Genomic DNA, 22,353 nt, shown 5'->3' with positions numbered 1-22,353 from the left:
ATTCCTGCAATTTATGATTGCATATGAAGTTGCTAGGAATGGGCGACCTAAAATGATGGGAACTTGAGCACTAACATTTACACATGGTTCAGTGTCTAGTACAATAAAATCTACGGGGAAGTAGAATTTCTCCACTTGGACTAGCACGTCCTCTAAAATTCTCCTTGGTACCTTAATAGAGCGGTCAGCGAGTTGGAATGTAATCGTGGTTAGTTTAAGCTCGCCTAACCCCATTTTTTTGTAAACTGAATAAGGTACTAAGTTGACACTTGCACCCAAATCTAGCAAAGCATGCTCAAATTGGAAATTTTCAATAATACAAGAAATAGTGAGACTTCCCGGGTCTTTGTATTTGGGTACAACCCTTTGTTCAATGATAGCGCTCACTTTCTCAGTAAGGAAGGCCTTTTTGTGCACATTTAATTTTCTCTTTACAGCGCACAAATCCTTGAGATATTTAGCATATGATGGAATTTGTCTAATGACATCAAGCAGAGGAATATTAACAGTAATCTTTTTGAGCACATCCAACACCTCTTGAGATTTCATGGGGATAGTTAGATTCCGAAGTCTAGATGGGAACGGAACTGGAAGCTCATATGACTCAGTCTCTTTATCCTTTTGTTGTTGCGTCTCTTAAACCATAGTCGGTTCATCATTTTCTTGAGACAGTGGCTCATCCTCCGGTATTTCTACCGGTTGCATTATTTTGTTATCGACCTCTTTTCCACTTCTCAAGGTAATGATGGCCTTAGCTTGTTCATGATGTAGCTCACTTGGATTTGAGTCTCCAATGAAATGTTGTTTCTAGGGTTTGGCACAGGTTGAGAAGGAAAGGTGCCTTTTTCCCTAGCATTTAGTTGAGTTTCAATCCTAGCCACAGCTGTCTTTAATTCCTGATTTGATTGGATTAGAGACTGATTCATTTGAGCTTGAGAGTTCATGAATGTGGTCAATACATCCTCCACAGATGATCGCTTTGGTGGGGGCACATATGATGCATTGTTAGGTGCCCCAAAGAAGTTATTTTGTGGAGGCATTTGAGGTGCATTGGGCACATTAATTTGTGGTCCATTCCTCCAACTAAGATTAGGATAGTTCCAATTTGGATTGTACGTGTCTCCCATTGGTCGCATAACTGACATTTGGTAATTATTTATAGCATTTGCTTGATCATGCTCATGCGTGATATTTTGTACAACTGAGATGATTAGACAATCCTTTGTGTCATGGTCAGTACCACCACAAATGCTACAAAAATTACCTAAGGAAGTGTTTGCTTTAACCATATCAACCTTCCTAATTTTCAAAGTTTCGACCTTTCTAGCCAATGCAGTGAATTTTGCATTAAGGTCGTCTTCCTCTCTTAGGACATACATTCCCGCTTTCTCTCTAGGAATGGGTCTAGTTTGGTCTAATTTAGCAGAGACATCCCATGTCTGCGTATTCTCTGCTAACATATCTAGAAAATCCCAAGCCTCATTATGATCTTTGTCAAGAAAGGTTCCACCACACATCATCTCTATAAACTAATGGGTATCCATGGTGGGCCCCTTTCGGAAAGCATCAATCACGTGCCATGGTTTATAACCATGATGTGGACAAGTAATTAGAATGTCTTTGAAGCGCTCCCAAGCTTGAAAAAATAGTTCATTCCCCTTTTGGGAGAATGACATGATTTCTTGTTTTAGTGCTTTTATTTTGTGCTCGGGAAAGAACTTTTTCAAAAACTCTCTACTTAAGGCTTGCCATGAAGTGATGGTATTAGGTCTTAGAGAATTGAGCAATGCTTTGGCCCGATCCTTTAGAGAAAATGAGAATAACCTAAGCTTAAGTACATCCCTATTACCATTGTTTACTTGTAACGTTGCAATTACTTCCTCAAAGTCCTTGAGGTGGAAGTAGGGGCTTTCAGAATCTAAGCCATGAAATTTAGGAATTAATTGAATCACACCTGGTTTAAAATCAATGTTCCCTATGTGAGTAGGAAACACTATGCAAGATGGTAAAGTTGATCTCTCAGGGTGTAAATGTTCACGTAAAGTTCGTGGTTGGTTTAACACATTCCTATAAACTTCATTTTCATCCTCAAGAGGAGGATTATGTTGATTTTCTTTGTTTTGATTTATAGTTGGATCTGGCAGATTTAGATTTGGATTATCAACTGGGTCTGCCATGGAATCCAAGTGATGTTGAGTGCCTCTTCTAAGTGAATGATCAAGGCCTGAAACTAGTCCCCCTTCAGAGGAGAGTCGATTGTTTTGATTCTTATTCCAACGGGACATAAACCATCCACACCACACAACAAATACCACTAATAGCAAGTATGATACTGAAAATAAAAATAAAAATTTAACCAACAACTCAGGCGGCAGGGTCAACCATGAGGATTCAATCCACAAAGTAAAATAAATCAACAACCCAGGCGGCAGGGCCGACCATGAGAGTTTAGTCCACAAAGCAAAATAAATCAACAACCCAGGCGGCAAGGCCGACCATGAGGGTTTAGTCCACAAAGCAAAAATAAATCAATAACCCAGGCGGTAGGGCCGACTATGAGGGTTCAATCCACAAAAAAATAAAAATAAATAAATAAATAAAAGTAAAACTAATGCAGAAATTAAACTATGCTAATCTGGAAAATAGATCCAGCGGATGATCTTTGTGATCAAACAGCAACTGTAGGACAACCATAACACTTGAGTGATAAAATCCCAAGCAGGGCAACCTTATGTCATAGTTAGTGTTTGAAAGACACAACTGAATTTATTTTCAAAGAAAAAGAAAAGAGAAGAAAGAAGAAAAAATCTATAGAAAATATGGAGGGTTTAGAAGAGAACTTACCTTAGCTATCTTACATAGATTTGATCTATCTCAGTCTCTCCCCAGCAACGGCGCCAAAAACTTGATTGCTTGCCTCCAAGCGCAGAGGTTCGTAAGTAGTATCCCGTGAATACAGGGTCAATCCCACAGGGAGATGAATTGTGAGAAGGAAAAAATCAAATGCAAAATAAACTAAGTAATAAAAATTAATCTGATGATTTAAGTTTGGAATTTTTGAATGGATGTAATTCAACTGAATAAAATAACACCTAAGCTTCAAAGTTCCACACATAGGTTAATGTTCCACAATTATGATGACTTGGATAACACAACTAGGATCTGAGCACTATGGTCAGCCTAATTGGAAAATAAAACAGTTTAAATATTTTAATAAATGATATAAAAGATTAGAAAATAATGGATTTGCACCATTGACATATATTCTCAAGCGCCAGTGATTTTTAAGTATTCAATATCTATAGGATAATGAATATCAAAGAAATATAACAGGTTGAGAACATCTCCTATCTAGGAAATCTGATTAATCTAGGGTAAGCCTATCCATCAATGTGGATCTCATATGATGGAAACATATGGATCTCACAAGAGGATAAAAAAACAAAACCTAAATAATAGATAACATGCATACATCATTCTTCTCATCATTAAAACAATCAATCATCATAATCTTAAAGAAATATTAAACCCATGTGCTTCCCTTCTAGCTTGGGCTAGAGGGAACTTAGAAAAACATAATTAAATTGCAAAAATAAAAAGCAACAAGAAAGAAAGAAAAAATTGCAAATAGAAAAGATTTAAAAAAAACAACTTACAAAACTTTAATAAAACTAAAAACTCTTTAAAAATCCTAAATTTTGCTTTGGGATGCCTTAAATAATGTCTTGGAATGCCCTAGGAAGCCCTATTTATAAGTAGGGAACTCCATTTTCGTATAAAGTTGAAAAACCCTAGAAACCACCTCAAATATATGTATTTTTTTAAAATAGACTTCTAACTGCATAGTTCTTTTAAAACAGACTTCCTGCTGTGCAGTTTCCCAAAATAAACTTTACAGCTTCAGAATACACTTTTTCAGGACGATTTCAGGATTCTTCACTTCAAATCTTCGATTCTTTTCATTCCTCACTTAGTTTTATTGGATCTTTGGCATGTGAATTCTTCAATCTTGGTCTCCTAAGATCCATCCCTTGCCTTGGTAATTCTTGAACATCAAATCCATACTTTTTAACACCCCTTTTCAATCCAAGCTCTTAAATTCACCTTGCAACACATACATGAGTAAAATAGAATATTAAGATGATTTATGTTCATAAAACCAAGATATAAATGGAGAAAATTATGTAATATTTGAGTCTCAACACGTGACCACTCACTCAACTGACTAAGAAGAACGCCCGATTCGCATGGGACGAGAATGCGGAGGCAGCCTTTCAAGAACTGAAGATGAGATTAACTTCTGTGCCAGTCCTCACCCTCCTACAAGAAGGGGAAAAATTTGTGGTATATAGCGATGCTTTGAAACTGGGCCTTGGTTGTGTTTTGATGCAGAACGACAAGGTGATCGCTTATGCCTCTCGCCAACTAAAGAAACACGAAGAGAACTACCCAACTCTAGCAGTGATAATCTTTGCCTTAAAAATATGGAGGCATTACTTATACGGAGAGAATTTTCAGCTTTCTGCGATCATAAGAGCCTGAAATATATATTCACGCAGAAAGATTTGAATATGTGCCAGCGTCGGTGGATGGAGACACTCCAGGACTTCCACTTCGATATCTTATACCACCCTGGCAAAGGAAACTCCGTGGCCAATGCTCTAAGTGGGTAGAAGAAGCATGAGCTGGTAGTCACCCTGATGATCAAGGAGTGGGAGATGATGAAGTTCGTATAGGACTTTAATATCCAACGCACCCTAGACGAACCTGATGCTTATGTGGCTCTATTAACTGCGGAGCCGACCCAGGTTCGTCATGTGATCTCCACTCAGGACTAGGATAATGGCTGGTCAAGATGAAAGAAAGGTGTAAGAGAGAGGAGATGTCAGATTGGAGGGTTGATAGCGACGGCGGTCTTCGGTATCAGGGATGAGTATGTGTTCTAAATGACACCGAGTTAAGAAAGTAATGTTAAAAGCCCACCATTCCAAATTAGCTATCCATCCAGGAAGTACTAGGATGTACAACAATGTTAAAAGACAGTACTGGTGGAGCAATATGAAGAGGGACATCGCCGACTTTGTGGCGAAGTGCATGATATGCCAAAAGATCAAGGCCGAGTATCGAAAGCCTGCTGGCCTCCTTCAGCCGCTACCTTTAGCTGAATGAAAATGGGACAGCATTTCTATGGACTTCATATCTGATCTTCCTAGGATGCAAAGGAAACACAACTCGATCTGGGTCATTATCGACAGGTTGACAAAAGCCGCCAGATTCCTTCCAATCCGCACGACAGATTCCACCGATAGTTTAGCGAAGTTATACATCCGGGAAGTCGTGCGATCCTACGGAGTTCCACAGGAAATTATATCAAATAGGGACTCCAGGTTTACTTTCGCCTTTTGGAAGAGGTTGCAATAAGAAATGGGCATAGAACTCAAATTTAGTATGATATTCCACCCTCAGACAGATGGACAGACCGAGAGAGTGAACCAGATCTCGGAGGATATGTGAGAGCATGTGTCCTGGACTTTCAGGACAACTGGGATGACCACTTGGCATTGGCAGAATTCGCATACAATAATAGTTTCCAGTCCAGTATAGGCATGGCACCATGTGAGGCTCTCTATGGCCATCCTTTCCGAGCCCCTCAGTAGTAGGCAGAAATCAGAGAAAGAAGCTTGCTAGGTCCCGAATTGGTTCAAGCTACTACTCAGGTTATTGATGTGGTCAGAAAACGTCTATGTACGGCCTAGAGCAGGCAGAAGAGCTATGCAGATAATCGACGTCACAACCTGGAGTTTGCAGCTGGAGACCATTTATTCCTGAAGGTGTCACCTATGAAGGGTCTAATGAGGTTTGGACAGAAAGGGAAGCTAGCACCTAGTTTCATCGGGCCTTTCAAGATTTTGGATCATGTGGGAGCCGTAGCATACCGTATTGCACTACCTACTACACTAGCCAGTATTCACAACGTCTTTCACGTATCCATGCTGAAGAAGTATACACCAGACAAGTTGCACATCGTTAGCTGGAAGCAGATCAAGCTAACAGGTAACGCCTCTTATACCGAGAAACCTATCCATATCTTGGACCACATGGAGCAGGTCTTGCGGACAAAGACTATACCTCTAGTCAAGGTTCTTTGGTCGCATCATGAGGAAGAAGAAGCAACATGAGAGCGAGAAGCTGAGGTTAGGAAAAAGTACCCTCACCTGTTCAATGACATATCGTAGGTAATTTTGAGGATAAAATTTTCGGGGGGGAGACTTTAACACCATGTACCTTTGGTACATGGGTGTTACCTCTTAAACCCACATCAACCTAAATCAAATTGGATTAACCAAATGGCTTGAACACAACTTATGCAGGGCGGGACTTCCAAGCACCACTAAGGGCCACCCATCAGAGGCCCCAGAAGCTGGAATGCACCCCATGACTGCCTAGAAGGTAACTTTGCCTAGACACCTCAAATCAGAATAGCTTCGACTCAACTAATTATAGCAATAGACGGTGGGTCAATCTTCGAGGTCTAGTGAATAGCCAACCAAGTGCTCATTACGCTCTAAGACCACAATAAGCTGCTGAAATTTAATACCAAACCGATCCAACCATCGAATCAGTGGTCATGGAGCAGACGTGCGGTACGACCCACCTGGGCCTCGGCCCCACCCCAAAATGGGCCGGGACCCCTATTCCTAGGTCCCGAGAAAAATGGATGGAATGGATTTGTCACAACCATCATGATGGGCCTCCTCACGGGGTGCATGTGCGCACGATATGCACTAGGACGATGGGCTCGGTCAAATGGCCTTTGACCGAGCCATAGTCGAAAATGAGAGAAACGGTTCTCCCGCCCTTTTTAAATTCAAAACTGGCAATCTTTGAACCTCAAAGTGGCCCACCATGGCCACTTTCTAGGCCATCTAAACCGTTCAACTTCTCCGTGGGACTCGACTCAACAAAACCGTAAAACCTTTTAATCCCTTGTAAGCGGATGGGGGAGATGGGTTGCCATCGTCCCATATGTGATGCGTGGCAGGTATCTGCAAGATGGGATGCATCTGGGACCGCATGAACGGCCCACAATCGTCCCGGTCTGGCCATCTCAACCGTCCATCGCCTGAGAAAGCGATGCACTCTCGTTTCCAAAATTGGCCAACCAATGGCCTGCACAACGAAAAAGTGGAGAGGAGACTTTCCTCTCTAGGAAGGCTGGAACTAGCTCATCCCAACCGTTCTCTGGCCACGTGGAAAGATTCCGATCGTCCCTCGTAAAGCAAGAAGGGATTTTGGGGAGAAAGCGCTCCATCCCATGAGAAGAAACGGCGAGAACACGAAGATCTTGTGAGATCTTCCCAAACGGACGTTAGGAGCCCGGGAAGTGGGCTCCACACTGATCTAGGGTCTCATCTGGACCGATCAGACAGACCAGATCGTGTCCTTACACATTAGATTATATCCGCCATTAAAGGTTGGGTCATCTTCCCCATTAAAAACTCAAACGAAGTGACAGGATGGGCCCCATCAGACCAGGAAAAATTGCTTCTCTAGTGGGCCTTGGGGCCAGTTTCCCATCCAAGCGAGTGGATGGACCCCATGCACAACTGATCTCAGATCTTAGCCGTGCATAGTGGGGGCATTTCCTAGCCGTTGTTGTTCTCCCTCTCCCTCTATATAAAGGTCATGTAGCTCTTGAGATTTGCACCAAGGAGAAGGGGAGAGAGAGAGAGAGAGAGAAGAGAGAGGAGTGTGCGGCCAACCTGCTGCTCGACTTGGTCGAGCGTTGAGTCACGAGTCAGGTGCGTGGTTTCCTCTTAAAATCTGATTCTAGAGAGCAGTGCACGACCTCCTTTAAGCCAGGAAGGTAGGCCATGCCAAGCTCTAATAGGCCATTGAGTCGAGTCCAGGACCAAGCTAATCAATGGTTGTGAGTCAGACTGAAAACCAGCCAAGGAAGGAGTCCATTTTGGGACCGAAACAAGGGTCGAGTCCGAGCTGAAAGCAAGCCAACGAATGGCTGCGTTCCAAGCTAAGGGCAGGCTAAATAATGGCTCCAATTCAAGACTAAAATCAGGCCATACAGTAGCTCTGTTTGAGCTAGGACTAGGCCAACCAATGGTCATAGTTTAGGCTGATTCCAGGCCTAACAACACCTGTATTCTGGCCCCGAAACTAGCCTTATAAATGGCTGTGATTTGGGCCGAGAAACAAGTCTTCGTCAGGCTCCGTTTGAGCTGAAACAAGACCAAAAGCACGGCTCTGCTTCAGATCGAAATCAGGCCAAGACGGTAGCAGCATTTCGGGCTAGGACGGGGTCAACCAACGGCTGCGTTATGAGTCGAAATAGAGGCTGAGAAGCTACCATATCTCAGGCCAAAACCAGGCCAATCAATGGCCGAATTCTAGGCCGAAGCTGTCGCAGGAAAAAGGCTCTTGAGCGAGCTCTGTGCTAGGCTAAAAGCGGCCAGCAAGTGGGCCATGATCTAGACTAAAATTGGGTCTTAAGTAGGCCCTGGTTCAAGCCCATGCACTAGCCTTGCAGCTCACCATAGAATGAGTAATGCCAAGACCAATAACGGACCGTGATTGGCATCAGAAGCAGCCCATGTGGAAGCTCTGTTTGGAGCAGAAAATGGCCCCATCTAGCTGTGTAAACAGGCCAAAAATCAGGCCGAAAAATCAGCCCTACGTGGGCTCTATATTAGATGGGAATCGGCTAGCAGAGGCATCCCACATTAGACTAAAACTGGCCCTCAACAAGGCTTCGAGCGGGTCTCGGATGAGAGCTTAGATGGTGCTGAATGCACCCATTAGTCGGCCGCAAGGAGAGCAGCAGATGGATTAGGCCATATACAACTACTGGCCTCATTGCTATGGGCTGCACGTAGCAATCGGGCCTCACCAAAGCTCTAAAAATCTCTAGTGGGCCGCACCCTATTTGGAGGTAGGTGGTCCGTGCCGTGTATTCCAGTGGGCCTCACCACATATGTGGGCCTCACCATTGTGGAGGTAGGCCGGACCATCGGTCCAGTAGCACAAGGGGTGGGCTGCACCACATCTCAGTAGGCCGCACCATGTTAAATGCAGGTAGGCCTCACTACTAACTGCTGCTGGGCCCAGTCCTTGGGCGACCTTGGGAGCCAATGAATTGGGCCAAATCAAACCCAAGTTTAGCTCAGTTCGGATCTAAACATTGGCCCAGCCAGGCCTCTTGTTGGAGCAAGCATGGATGGGCCTGATTCTCTTGGTGGAAGCCCAAAAACATTTACCATGAGTTATCAAACCTTCCACCAACCTCCACGCTTAAGGCCTTAGGATGTATTATCTAACGCTAGAAAAATTTCATCAGGGAACTATTTGAGTGACATGGAGCCACCTACTTCTCAAGGAAATTCACATCTAGGAGCACATTGCGACTTTTCTGGTGATGATTTTCCTCCCCTTAAGCTTTTCATCCCAAACTAGACCGAAAATAGTAGTTTTATTAATTTAATGGTTAGTTAGACTAATGGTAAATTGTCAAAAAATAGAGTATACTTACTTGATATATTTTATTTAGAGTAATGACTCCATTGCTTATTTCTTGCTTAGATCTTTGAATATGTGATTGAATCAGTTACTCATTATGTGTGTTATGTGTTAGCTCAATTAATATATAATTGTAATATATGAATTGTTCCTCATAAGATCCTCGTTGTTATTATGTTAATATGACACCCACATGATTGAAATCTCTCCAGGGGAAGTTCTAAGCAAAAGAGAGTCTGTGCTTAGCGTGTAATTGGGCTAGTTGTGATGCGAATAGGCCCCTGACATGGAGGTTTGGGTTGTTGGCACCTGACTATGGGGTTTACCATCCATATGTGGTTTCACCTAACTGACTGGGGATGAACTTCACAACTTTTCTAATACCGTTGTTTACTCGTCTTTGAACCATTCATGCCGTCATGCTTTAATCGCCATGTTTAGTGATTTCAACATTCCATTCCCAGTCGGCATTGGTGGTGGCCCTTTTACATTGAATTGATTGACCACATGGTGGTGGGCACTACACACACTCTAAGGTGGTAATCTCATGGGCCGGGGATGGTGGTCATGGGACACTATGCCCGAGCCATCGGCCTACGTTAGGCCATGTACTCCCCGTAGTGACCGTGAGCTTATTTAATTGGCTGGTTGCAATTGGACTAATAACGGGTTGACTAATCATGAATGCATAGCACAGACCAACATCTATTGTTATTGTACGTAACATACGTAAATCGCTTGTCTAGATGTTTTACCCGGGGCACACCAGCATCTATCATCATCGTACGTACTAGCCTGTTTGGATGTTTTACCCGGGGCAAAGGCCGTCTGGGTATTTTACCCGGGTCGATGATTGCACTCATGTATTCATGCATTTAGCAAGACTGCATCTACTGTGTTTTAGATTGTCTGTATGTTTTTATGTTATTCCTTGTTTAGGGCGGCGGTGTGTAATCTTGAGGGGAAATCACACTGAGCTGGCCAATCATTCATCAATGTTCAACCGTACAGAGTATGCAGGTACAGGAGCCGATGAGTATGCGACAGATTTGGAGGCAGTGGCGGTCGAGGAAGAGCTCTATGACGAGGAGCCACAGCAGGAAGCGGCCACCTATTTTGGGCTGAATCAGTAGATTAGCCCTTTAGTTTTATTTCAGTACATTTAGAATTTGAGAAACTTGAGGTTATATAATTGGCCCCCAACTGAGTGAGCTAGAATATTGTTCCCATCTTTGGATCACATCTATGCTATGCTTTCATTCCCGCTATTTGCACTTTAATTCACTTCTTGGTTATCATTATCATTAGTTAACTCCTGGGTTTTTGGAATGTGAGTCGCGTACTCGGGTTCTAAAAACTGGGGCGTTACCCATAGGGCTTGCGTTTTCTATGCTTACAAACTCTCATACCTAAAAACCTCTATTCCCTACGATTGAAAATCCCTTTTCATGTGTTTGTTGTTGACACCACCTTCTCCGATTGTATTTTCATGGATTAGCACTTGATTTGTGGAATCTTTTGGGGCTATTTTCTAAGTCTGAAGAACTGAAAAACATACATTGGTATGTTTGAAGAAGACATTGGCTGCATATTTGTTCACCGTTTAGTACATGCATGCATCCAAAAGTGTAGCAGATTATTCTCTCTTTGTTAAAAAGACGTCAATTGAAATTGTTGCATGACAAATGTCATTTTATGATATAATAATTACAGGAAATGATGAAAGATAAATTATGAAAGTCAAGGAAATTCTTAAAAGAAGCTTCGAAATGAAAGATTTGGGCCCTCCCAGTTTCAATTCTGGCTCCCAGGTAGCCCTATTACCAAAATCGATGAGTGGGTTGGGAATGACAGGTTTGGTTTTAATTGTATCTTCTTCTGATTAGACCCCCAAATGGGTTTCTAAAAAAGAGAGATTACATATCATCCTAGACGATATCATTTGGGATAGAGCATAGGCCATCACTAACTTATTGTAGATTTTTACACCTATTTTGGTAGGAATAAAACCCATCACATTGTCATCATATATGTTTTCTTTGGATGAGTGATCAATTGTTGCCCATGAAGAAGTATGATTGCGTGCCCATCTACCCTAACCAATTCCCTGTTTGTTATATCCAACATCCCAAATATAAGGTAAGCTCTAACCTTTTTCCTTAACTGAATTTGCCCATATCAAGATATGTAATATATCTTCACGACCTTTGACAAATGATTAGGGAGTATGTGTGCACGTTCTGAGTTCAATCCATGGTTTAGATTGCGAGTAATCAGTGTGTAACATGTTTGATGTCTTTTATTTTCAGCTATTTAATTCAATGTTTTATGTGCAGATCCTTGATAGAGCATCTCTGCCAGAAGAAACCCCCTTTGCCATACTTGTGTGTCATTACTGGGTATGTTGTAAATATGTTTATTACTCATATTAATCAAATGCAAACACTACTGTTGTAGTTTCCATGTGACAGTTAGTACTTTTAGTCCCTTGAAATTACGTTGGCTGCAGTGCGTGGCCGTGGAGAGACCCATCTGTTCCAGATTATCCAACCCTTCAAAACAGTCATCTTCCGTATCCATTGTTATCGACTGAAACCCACATCCACGCCAAATGTAGACAGTCCCTGAGCCGATTGGATTTGTGGAATCTTATGGCCAATCCAAACGTGACACAGCATGAAAATCCATGGATCTCTCTAAGAACTTCATTGATCCAAACAGGTTCCGTGAACATGCATGTTTTCAGCACTCCCGGGACATCCACTGGCATCCAACAATGATGGCATGAATGCAATTCCATCCCTTCAAATCCCATGGAATTGGACTGGCCAAACAGACCCTAAATGTCCAACTGAAGGTTATCATATAAGTAGTTAGAAGTAAAACAATAAGTGGTCCATTTTCCAAAGGTAAAATCAAAATATTACTATTGGTGTAACTTCTTAATTATATTCCATCTACAATTGGGAAGTAGTTTTGGTTAGTCTAAATTGCCATACAACTATGCTTTGTGTATGAGGAAGTGCCACCTAATCGGTGTCCTTCTAAATTGTTATGAAACGTCATTGGACGGTCAACTAGTATGATAGTTTGTCACAATTTTGAATATAGTGGTGACTTATTCTCATACGTATGTGGAAATCATGCGCAGCAACATAAATCATCTAAGCCTCAAAGTCAATTGCAATATCCATCGATCCATTTGTCAACTAATGTTTCCATTCAATTGAAACCTTATGTAATTTAACTATGAATCCATTAATTGGTCAATAAGCACACCATCTACATAGGTCCACTCTTCTTTTCCATTTTCATTAACTACTTCTTCAAAAGGCACACACTGATTTGCATAAGTCCACTTTTCTTCTTCTTCTTCTTCTTCTTCAATACATTTGATTGATCGAAAAATACTTATCTAAAAACTAACTGCGAGGCTCTTTAACAGCATGGATAGGTGAATATATTTGTGACCCATGGCATCAATCACCTAAGAAGTCCTGGCTTGCAACTCCTACATTAAACATCAAATTCCCAACAAACGGCATAGGCTATATGTTTATTAATGCTTGATTTTTCATAACAATGTCCACAGGAATATTGTTGCTACCAATACTCTAGTAGAAGTCATCAACCTAAGGAAAAATCCCCATCTGTGATTAATTTAGCTCTATGGGTGTCTTGGCGGAAGTGAAGACATCACCACCTTCTTCTAAAAATATCTCTTGAATCTACAAAATGAGAGAAAAAATTTTAAAATAAAAATAATATTATTAATGAAAGTATTAATAAAGTCTCTATATAAAGTAACCCTTGACCCAAAATTTATAAATTTTAAGAAATAGTAAACTTTTTAAAATAATAAATTTATTAAAATAGTAAATGATTTCTAAAATGATTAAAACTCTTTCTAATTACATAAATAAGGACTTTAGGCTATTTCGGGACTCCAAATACTAGAATACCAAAAATTATAAATTATCAATAGCTTTCCAATGACATATTACATGTATGAAACAGATAAACAGTCGTAAAATTATGTCTGTTGGAATCCATAATGCATGCAAAATACTAGACCCTTAATCAAACATTTTAGCACGATTAATTTCTTTCAAGCATGCCTTCCATGAGATTAACCTTGACTTTATCCTATACCAGGCACCAAAGAAAATACTTTTATTTTATTTCTTATATATAAAATAAAATGATTAATTACAAAACCTATCTACAATTTAGTTGCTTTTATAAAACACACATGCTTTTAAAATATTTAAAGTAATCTATTTATCTACCTATCTTTCTTTCTTCTTTTTTTATTTTTTTTTTATTTTTATACGTTGTTATTGATATAATCACCTGGCATTGTATTCCGTTGTGATTACATGGTTATAATAAAACCATATTTTATAAAGGACTAAAATGCCCTTCATTTAAAACAAGTAATGTATTAGACGTAGTGGGCATCGACAAGGATCTGAAGGTAGGTGGGGCCACCATGGTGTTTGTGAGAAATCCACCCATGCACATGTTTTGCTAAATCATTATATTGTATGAGTTTATGAAGAAGACCCAAAGTTCAAGCAAGCCACACAATAGAAAACAATGGAAATTGTATGCCCACGTTGAAACATTTGTAGGGCCAAAGAAGCTTTGAATTAGGCTAATATTTTTGTTCCTTCAGTTCATCCAAGTGGTAATGACTTTATAAATAGGTGGGTCACTTTATGAATGTCTGGATTGCATATAAATATCATGGTAGAGCTAGAAATGTTTGAACCATAGGCAATTCCTTACCATTGTTTCCGGTGGTGTGGCCCACTTGAGTTTCAAATCTCCTTGATATTTGGTCTCATGTCTTCACATGATATGTCAAAATAGACTGATAGAGCAGATTTCTAACAAACATAATGGTAGGCCCACGTGTTGTGTCAGCTACATCATTCAAACATTTTAGATATGATTAGGTGGGGCCACTCTGAATGTGGCCCACCTTGATATACCAATTGTACATCTGCATGGTCTATTCATATTTCTAAATTATTTAATGACATGGGCCCAAAAATTAAGTAGATCCAAATCTTAAATGGACCAAAATACAGGAAACAATTGTTTTTCTACGTTGAAAATTTTCTTATGGGCCATATAAATTTTAGATCAAAAGTGATATTTTTTTATTTTTTTATTCCATCTGTCACCTTATAAATGCGTTAGATTACAAGTAAACATCAAGGCAGGACTCAGGGAGTTTTTAATGTTGGATACAGAGGTCCCTCGGATACGATAGTAACCGCTCCAGGTTCCTTATAAATATGCTGGATTACAAGTAAACAAATTTCCAACTGTACGACCCATATATGGGCCATCAACCTTTTGAAGCCCACTTGCATTTTACCTCCCAAGAACAAGCGCCAGCTGTACGGCCCCATTTCTCAGGTCGAAAATGCCCCTGCTTTCTTTCCGGAAGCAAATCGCCTGGTGCTCGAAGACGAGCGCTGACGCTCCTCGAACTCCGAGTTGTACGAACGGTTCAAAAGATATCAAAGTTACATGGGCCCCACAGTTATGTATTTATTATATCCACAACGTTCATCCATATTTTGAGATCATTTCGGAGCATTGTCAAAAAGAAAAAATCATATCCAAAGATCAACTGGGCCACGCCACAAAGAGCAGTGGGAAATTTGATTTTCACCGTTAAAAATTTTGTAGGGCCCAACATAACATTTATTTTCCATCCAATCCATTCATAAGGTCACAAAGACCTTGATGAAGTGGAAAAACAACTTTCATAATGATCCAAAACTTCTTGACCCTTAAAAGGGTTTCAATAGTAGACGTCCAATCCTCCACTGCCTTTTACAGTGTGGTCCACTTGATAGCTAGATCTATCTTATTTTTCGTCCCACACCTTAATACGAGTTCTCCAAATAGATGGACGGTTTGGATAGAACACATACCTCCTAATGGGATGCACAAAAAGCGGTGGGGATTACAACCGAAAAGAGAAAAAACAGAAAAAATACGCAGCGAGTTGGCGTCGACCGGGTTGGGAGCCGGTCGACCCAGCCAATAGCTACGGCTTATAACCATAGTGACTAGCCCTCTATGCTCTTTCTTCTTCTTTTTTATTTTATTTTTTATTTTATTTATTTATTTACATGGAGAACTTTATTCTACCAACATTTTATTCTAATACATATTTATATAACTATGTATATATAAGCACATAAAAAACTTTCTCACTTTTTTTTTCATTCTTTCTTTATTCATTTATCAAGAATGTCTTCTAAACCAAAATTAGTTACTTGACGTACCATATATGATTTTGGGTCATTTCCCTACACTTCACAGTCATTTTCATGCATTTCACGGTTAATACTGGCGATTCTGTTTTGATTCACGGTCATTTCCACGTATTTCACGGTCAATTCCTTCACTTCATGGTCATTTCAATGCATTTCACGGTCAATTCGCTTCACTTCACAGTCATTTCCATGCATTTCACGGTCAATCCCAGCAATTTCGTGCTGACTCACAGCCATTTCCATGCATTTCAAGATCAAATCCCTTCACTTCACGGTCAATTCCCTTCACTTCACGTTCAATTCACTTCACTTCACGGTCATTTTCATGCATTTCACGGTCAATCTCGGCGATTCCGTTTTGATTCACGGTCAATTCCATGCATGTCACGGTCAATTCCCTTCACTTCACGGTCATTTTCATGCCTTTCAAGGTCAATTCGCTTCACTTCACGGTCATTTCCATACATTTCACGGTCAATCCCGGCGATTCCGTTTTGATTCACGGTTATTTCCATGCATTTCACGGTCAATTCCCTTCACTTCACGGTCATTTTCATGCACTTCACGGTCATTTCCCTACACTTTCACGGTCATTTCCATGCATTTCACAGTCAATCCCGGCAATTCCGTTTTGATTCGCGGTCATTTCCATGCATTTCACGGTCAATTCCCTTCACTTCATGGTCATTTCCATGCATCTCACGGTCAATTCACTTAACTTCATGGTCATTTCCATGCATTTCACAGTCAATCCCGACGATTCCATTTTGATTCACGGTCATTTCCATGCATTTCACGGTCAAATCCCTTCACTTCACGGTCATTTCCATGCATTTCAAAGTCATTTTCCTACACTTCACTGTCATTTCCATGCATTTCATGGTCAATCCCGGCGATTCAATTTTGATTCAGGATCATTACCATGTATTTCACGGTCAATTCCCTTCACTTCACAGTCATTTCCATGCTTTTCACGGTCAATTCGCTTCACTTCACGGCCATTTCCATGCATTTCACGGTCAATCCCAGAGATTCTATTTTAATTCACGGTCATTTTCATGCATTTCATGGTCAATTCTATTCACTTCACGGTCATTTCCACGCATTTCACGGTCATTTCCCTACACTTCACGGTCATTTCCATGCATTTCACGGTCAATCCCGGCGATTCCGTTTTGATTCACTGTCATTTCCATGCATTTCACGGTCATTTCCCTTCATTTGTCGGTCATTTCACACTGACCCAGTCGACTGGGCTAACCCGGTCGACCCCAACTCGTTGTTCCACTTGTGTACTCTTTTTTTTTTCTTTTTACAAGGAGAACTTTTTCTCTCCTACATTTTTCTCTAGTACATATCTATATAAACATGTATATATAAGCATATAAAAAAAATTTCTCTCTTTTTATTCATTTCTTTCTTTATTCATTTAATAAACGTATCTCTTAAAACAGAATGAGTTACTTGACGTACCATATAGGACTTTTGGGGTAGGAGATGCTACTTTAGCTAACCAACCAACTTATTTTCTAAGATTCCATCAGGTCGATGGTCGAAAATTCATTTCATTCACTTTGCGGTCAATTTAAATCAGTTCACAGTCAATTTCATTCATTTCACTTCACGGTCAATTCCATGCATTTCATGGTCAATTCCCTTCACTTTCACGATCAATTTCATTTATTTCACGGCCAATTCGCTTCACTTCACGGTCAATTCCCTTCACTTCATGGTCAATTCGCTTCACTTCACGGTCATTTCCATGCATTTCACGGTCATTCCCGGCGATTCCGTGTTGATTCACAGTCATTTCCATGCATTTCACGGTCAATTTCCTTCACTTCACGGTCATTTCCATGCATTTCACGGTCAATACACTTCACTTCACAGTCATTTTCATGCATTTCACAGTCATTCCCGGCGATTCCGTGTTGATTCACAGTCAGTTCCATGCATTTCACGGTTAATTCCCTTCACTTCAAAGTCAATTCACTTCACTTCACGGACATTTCCATGCATTGCACAATCATTCCTGGCAATTCTGTGTTAATTCACGGTCATTTCCAAGCATTTCACGGTCATTTCCACGCATTTCACAGTCAAATTGCTTCACTTCACGGTCATTTCCATGCACTTCACAGTCATTCCCAGCGATTTCGTGTTAATTCATAGTCATTTCCATGCATTTCACGGTCAATTCCTTTCACTTCACAGTCAATTCGCTTCAATTCCCTTCACTTCACGGTCATTTTCATCCATTTCACAGTCAATTCGCTTCACTTCACGGTCATTTTCAGGCATTTCACGGTCATCCCGGCGATTCCGTATTAACTCACAGCCATTTCCATGCATTTCACGATCAAATCCCTTCACTTCACGGTCAATTCCCTTCACTTCACGTTCAATTCGCTTCACTTCACGGTCATTTCCATGCATTTCACGGTCATTCCCGGCGATTCCGTGTTCATTCACGGTCATTTTCACGCATTTCACGGTCAATTCCCTTCACTTCACGGTCATTTCGCTTTACTTCACGGTCATTCCTGGCAATTCCATGTTGATTCACGGTCATTTCCACGCAATTCACGGTCAATTCCCTTCACTTCACGGTCATTTTCATGCATTTCACGGCCAATTTGCTTCACTTCACGGTCATTTCCATGCAATTCATAGTCATTCCCGGTGATTCTGTATTGATTCACGGTCATTTCCACGCATTTCCCGATCAATTCCCTTCACTTCACGGTCATTTTCATGCATTTCACGGTCAATTCGCTTCACTTCACGGTCATTTCTATGCATTTCACAGTCATTCCCGTCAATTCCGTTTTGATTCACGGTCATTTCCCTTCACTTCACGGTCATTTCCATGCATTTCATAATCAATTCGCTTCACTTCACGCTCATTTCCATGCATTTCATGGTCAATCCCGACGATTCCGTTTTAATTCAGTCCTTGCCATGCATTTCATGGTCAATTCCCTTCACTTCACGGTCATTTCCACGCATTTCACGGTCATTCTTGGTGATTCCATATTGATTCACGATCATTTCCACACATTTCACGGTCAATTCGCTTAACTTCACGGTCATTTTCATGCATTTCATGGTCATTCCCAGCGATTTCGTGTAGATTCACGGTCATTTCCACGCATTTCACGGTCAATTCCCTTCACTTCACGGTCATTTCAACGCATTTCATGGTCAATTCGCTTCACGTCACGATCATTTTCATGCATTTCACAGTCAATTCGCTTCACTTCACGGTCATTTTCATGCATTTCGCGGTCATTCCCGGCGATTTCGTGTTGATTATAGTCATTTCCATGCATTTCACAGTCAATTCCCTTCACTTCGCGGTCATTTCCACGCATTTCACAATCAATTCGCTTCACTTCATGGTCATTCTCATGCATTTCACGGTCATTCTCGGCAATTCCGTGTTGATTCACGGTCATTTTCGTGAAATGCATGGAAATGATCGTGAAGTGAAGCGAATTGATCGTGAAATGCGTGGAAATGACCGTGAAGGGAATTGACTGTGAAATGCGTGGAAATGACCGTGAAGTGAAGCGAATTAACTATGAAATGACCGTGAATCAACACGAAATCGCCGGGAATGACCGTGAAGTGAAGCGAATAAATCGTGAAATGCGTGGAAATGACCGTGAAGTGAAAGGAATTGACTGTCAAATGCATAGAAATGACTATGAATCAACACGGAATCGCCGGGAATGATCGTAAAATGCCTGGAAATGACCGTGAAGTGAAGCGAATTGACCATGAAATGCGTGGAAATGAGTGTGAAGTGAAGGGAATTGACCATGAAATGCGTGGAAATGACCGTGAATCAACACGGAATCGCCAGGAATGACCGTGAAATGCATGAAAATGACCGTGAAGTGAAGCGAATTGACAGTGAAGTGAAGGGAATTGACCGTGAAATGGATGGAATTGACCGTCAATCAACACAGAATCGTCGGGAATGACCGTGAAATGCATGGAAATGACTGTGAAGTGAAGCGAATTGACCGTGAAATGTGTGGAAATGACCGTGAAGTATAGGGAATTGACCGTGAAATGCGTGGAAATGACCGTGAATCAACACGGAATCACTGGGAATGACCGTGAAATGCATGGAAATGACCGTGAAGTGAAGCAAATTGACCGTGAAATGCATGGAAATGATCGTGAAGTGAAGGGAATTGACCGCAAAATGCTTGGAAATGACCGTGAATCAATACGGATTCGCCGGGAATGACCGTGAAATGCATGGAAATGACCGTGAAGTGAAGCAAATTGACCGTGAAATGCGTGGAAATGATCGTGAAGTGAAGGGAATTGACCGTGAAATGCATGGAAATGATCGTGAATTAATACGGAATCATCGGGAATAACCGTGAAATGCATGGAAATGACCATGAATCAACACGAAATCGCCGGGAATGACCGTGAAATGCATGAAAATGACCGTGAAGTGAAGCGAATTGACTGTGAAATGCGTGGAAATGACCGTGAAGTGAAGGGAATTGACCGTGAAATGCATGGAAATGACCGTGAATCAACACGGAATCGCCGGGAATGACCGTGAAATGCATGGAAATGACCATGAAGTGAAGCAAATTGACCGTGAAGTGAAGGGAATTGACCGTACAATGCATGGAAATGACTATGAATTAACATGGAGTCGCCGGGAATGACCGTGAAATGCATGGAAATGACCATGAAGTGAAGCGAATTGACCGTGAAATGCGTGGAAATGATCGTGAAGTGAAGGGAACTGACTGTGAAATGCGTGGAAATGACCGTGAATCAACCCGGAATCGCCGGGAATGACTGTGAAATGCATGGAAATGACCGTGAAGTGAAGCGAATTGACCGTGAAGTGAAGGGAATTGACCGTGAAGTGCATGGAAATGACCGTGAATTAACACGGCATCGCCGGGAATGACCGTGAAATGCACAGAAATGACCGTGAAGTGAAGTAAATTGACCGTGAAATGCATGGAAATGACCGTGAAGTGAAGGGAATTGACCATGAAATGCATGAAAATGACTGTGAATCAACACGGAATTGTCGGGAATGGCCGTGAAATGCATGGAAATGACCGTGAAGTGAAGTAAATTGGCCGTGAAGTGAAGGAAATTGACCGTGAAATGCATGGAATTGACCATGAAGTGAAGCGAATTGACCGTGAAATGAATGGAATTGATTGTGAAAGTGAAGGGAATTGATCGTGAAATGCTTGGAATTGACCGTGAAATGAAATGAATGAAATTGACCGTGAACTAATTAAAATTGACCGCGAAGTGAATGAAATGAATTTTCGACCATCGACCTAATGGAATCTTGGAAAATAAGTAGGTTGGTTAGCTAAAGTAGCATTTCCTACCCCAAAATCCTATATGGTACATCAAGTAACTCATTCTGTTTTAAGAGATATGTTTATTAAATGAATAAAGAAAGAAATAAATAAAAAGAGAAAGAAAAAATTTATATGCTTATATATACATATTTATATAGATATGTATTGGAGAAAAATGTAGGAGAGAAAAAGTTCTCCTTCTATAAAAAAAATTAAAAATTAAAAAAATTACACAAGTGGAACAGCGAGTTGGGGTCGACCGGGTCAGTGGGACAGTGGGTCGACCCCAACTCATTGTCGGCCCTTTTGCAACCGGAGGGTTATGGTTACGGTTATAGCTATGGCTATGGCTACGGTTATAATCCGTAGCTAAAGGGAGCCCAAGCTTGCTCCATAAGCAAGGGCATTTTAGACCTGATAAATGGGGCCGTACAGCTGGGGCTTATTCTTGGGAGCTCGAAATAAGTGGGCTTATTTTTGAGATTGGGCCGTAAATGGGTCGCACAGTTGAAAATTTCTCCTAAGGCAGGACTCAGGGAGTCTTTAATGTTGGATAAAGAGGTCCCTCGGATTCGATAGTGACCTCTCCAATAGCAACCTTGGTACTTGTCGATGTCGTGGACCCCACAATGACATATGTATTTTATCAATGCTGTCCATCCATTTTTCCAGCTCATTTTAGGGAGTTATTCCAAAAATGCGACAGATCCAAATCTCAAGTATACCACATCACAGGAAACACTAACGTTCATCATTAAAATTTAGGAGCCACTTGATTTTTGAATCAAGCTGATATTTGATATTTATTTATTTAGTTTTCATTCATCGTAGTATTTCTGACTTAATCAATAGGTTTGATGACAAATAATCCTTATAATTGGCCAAGTTTTCAATGGTGAGCGTTCAATTACCACTGTTTTCCTGTGATGTGGTACTTGTGAGATTTGTATCTGCTTCATTTTTTAACCACAGTCCTAAAATAATAATCCAAAATAGATGGACGGCGTGGATAAATACGTACATTATAGTGGAGCCCATAGAGACCCGTTGCTCCTCACAGCGTCAATACGCAATCCACGTCTGGCACGGCGCAGCGCAACTTGAGCGCAGCTTGGGTGCGAGCCTGACCGTAGGGCCCACATTAATGCGTTCAT

At 41.0% G+C, this 22,353-nt stretch overlaps 1 non-coding gene across 1 annotated transcript; it reads left to right on the top strand.

The window, feature by feature from the left end:
• The first annotated feature begins 1,587 nt into the window (after positions 1-1,587).
• Positions 1,588-1,694, top strand: LOC131235823 (small nucleolar RNA R71). The gene has a single exon (XR_009166343.1). It is a non-coding gene; the product is annotated as a small nucleolar RNA R71 (small nucleolar RNA).
• Positions 1,695-22,353: the final 20,659 nt, after the last annotated feature.

This window comes from Magnolia sinica, chromosome 19, assembly GCF_029962835.1.
Source record: "Magnolia sinica isolate HGM2019 chromosome 19, MsV1, whole genome shotgun sequence".
NCBI classification, from domain to species: Eukaryota; Viridiplantae; Streptophyta; class Magnoliopsida; order Magnoliales; family Magnoliaceae; genus Magnolia; species Magnolia sinica.
The sequence above is the reverse complement of the archived record's forward strand: the minus strand, read 5'-3'. Positions and strand labels throughout refer to the sequence as shown.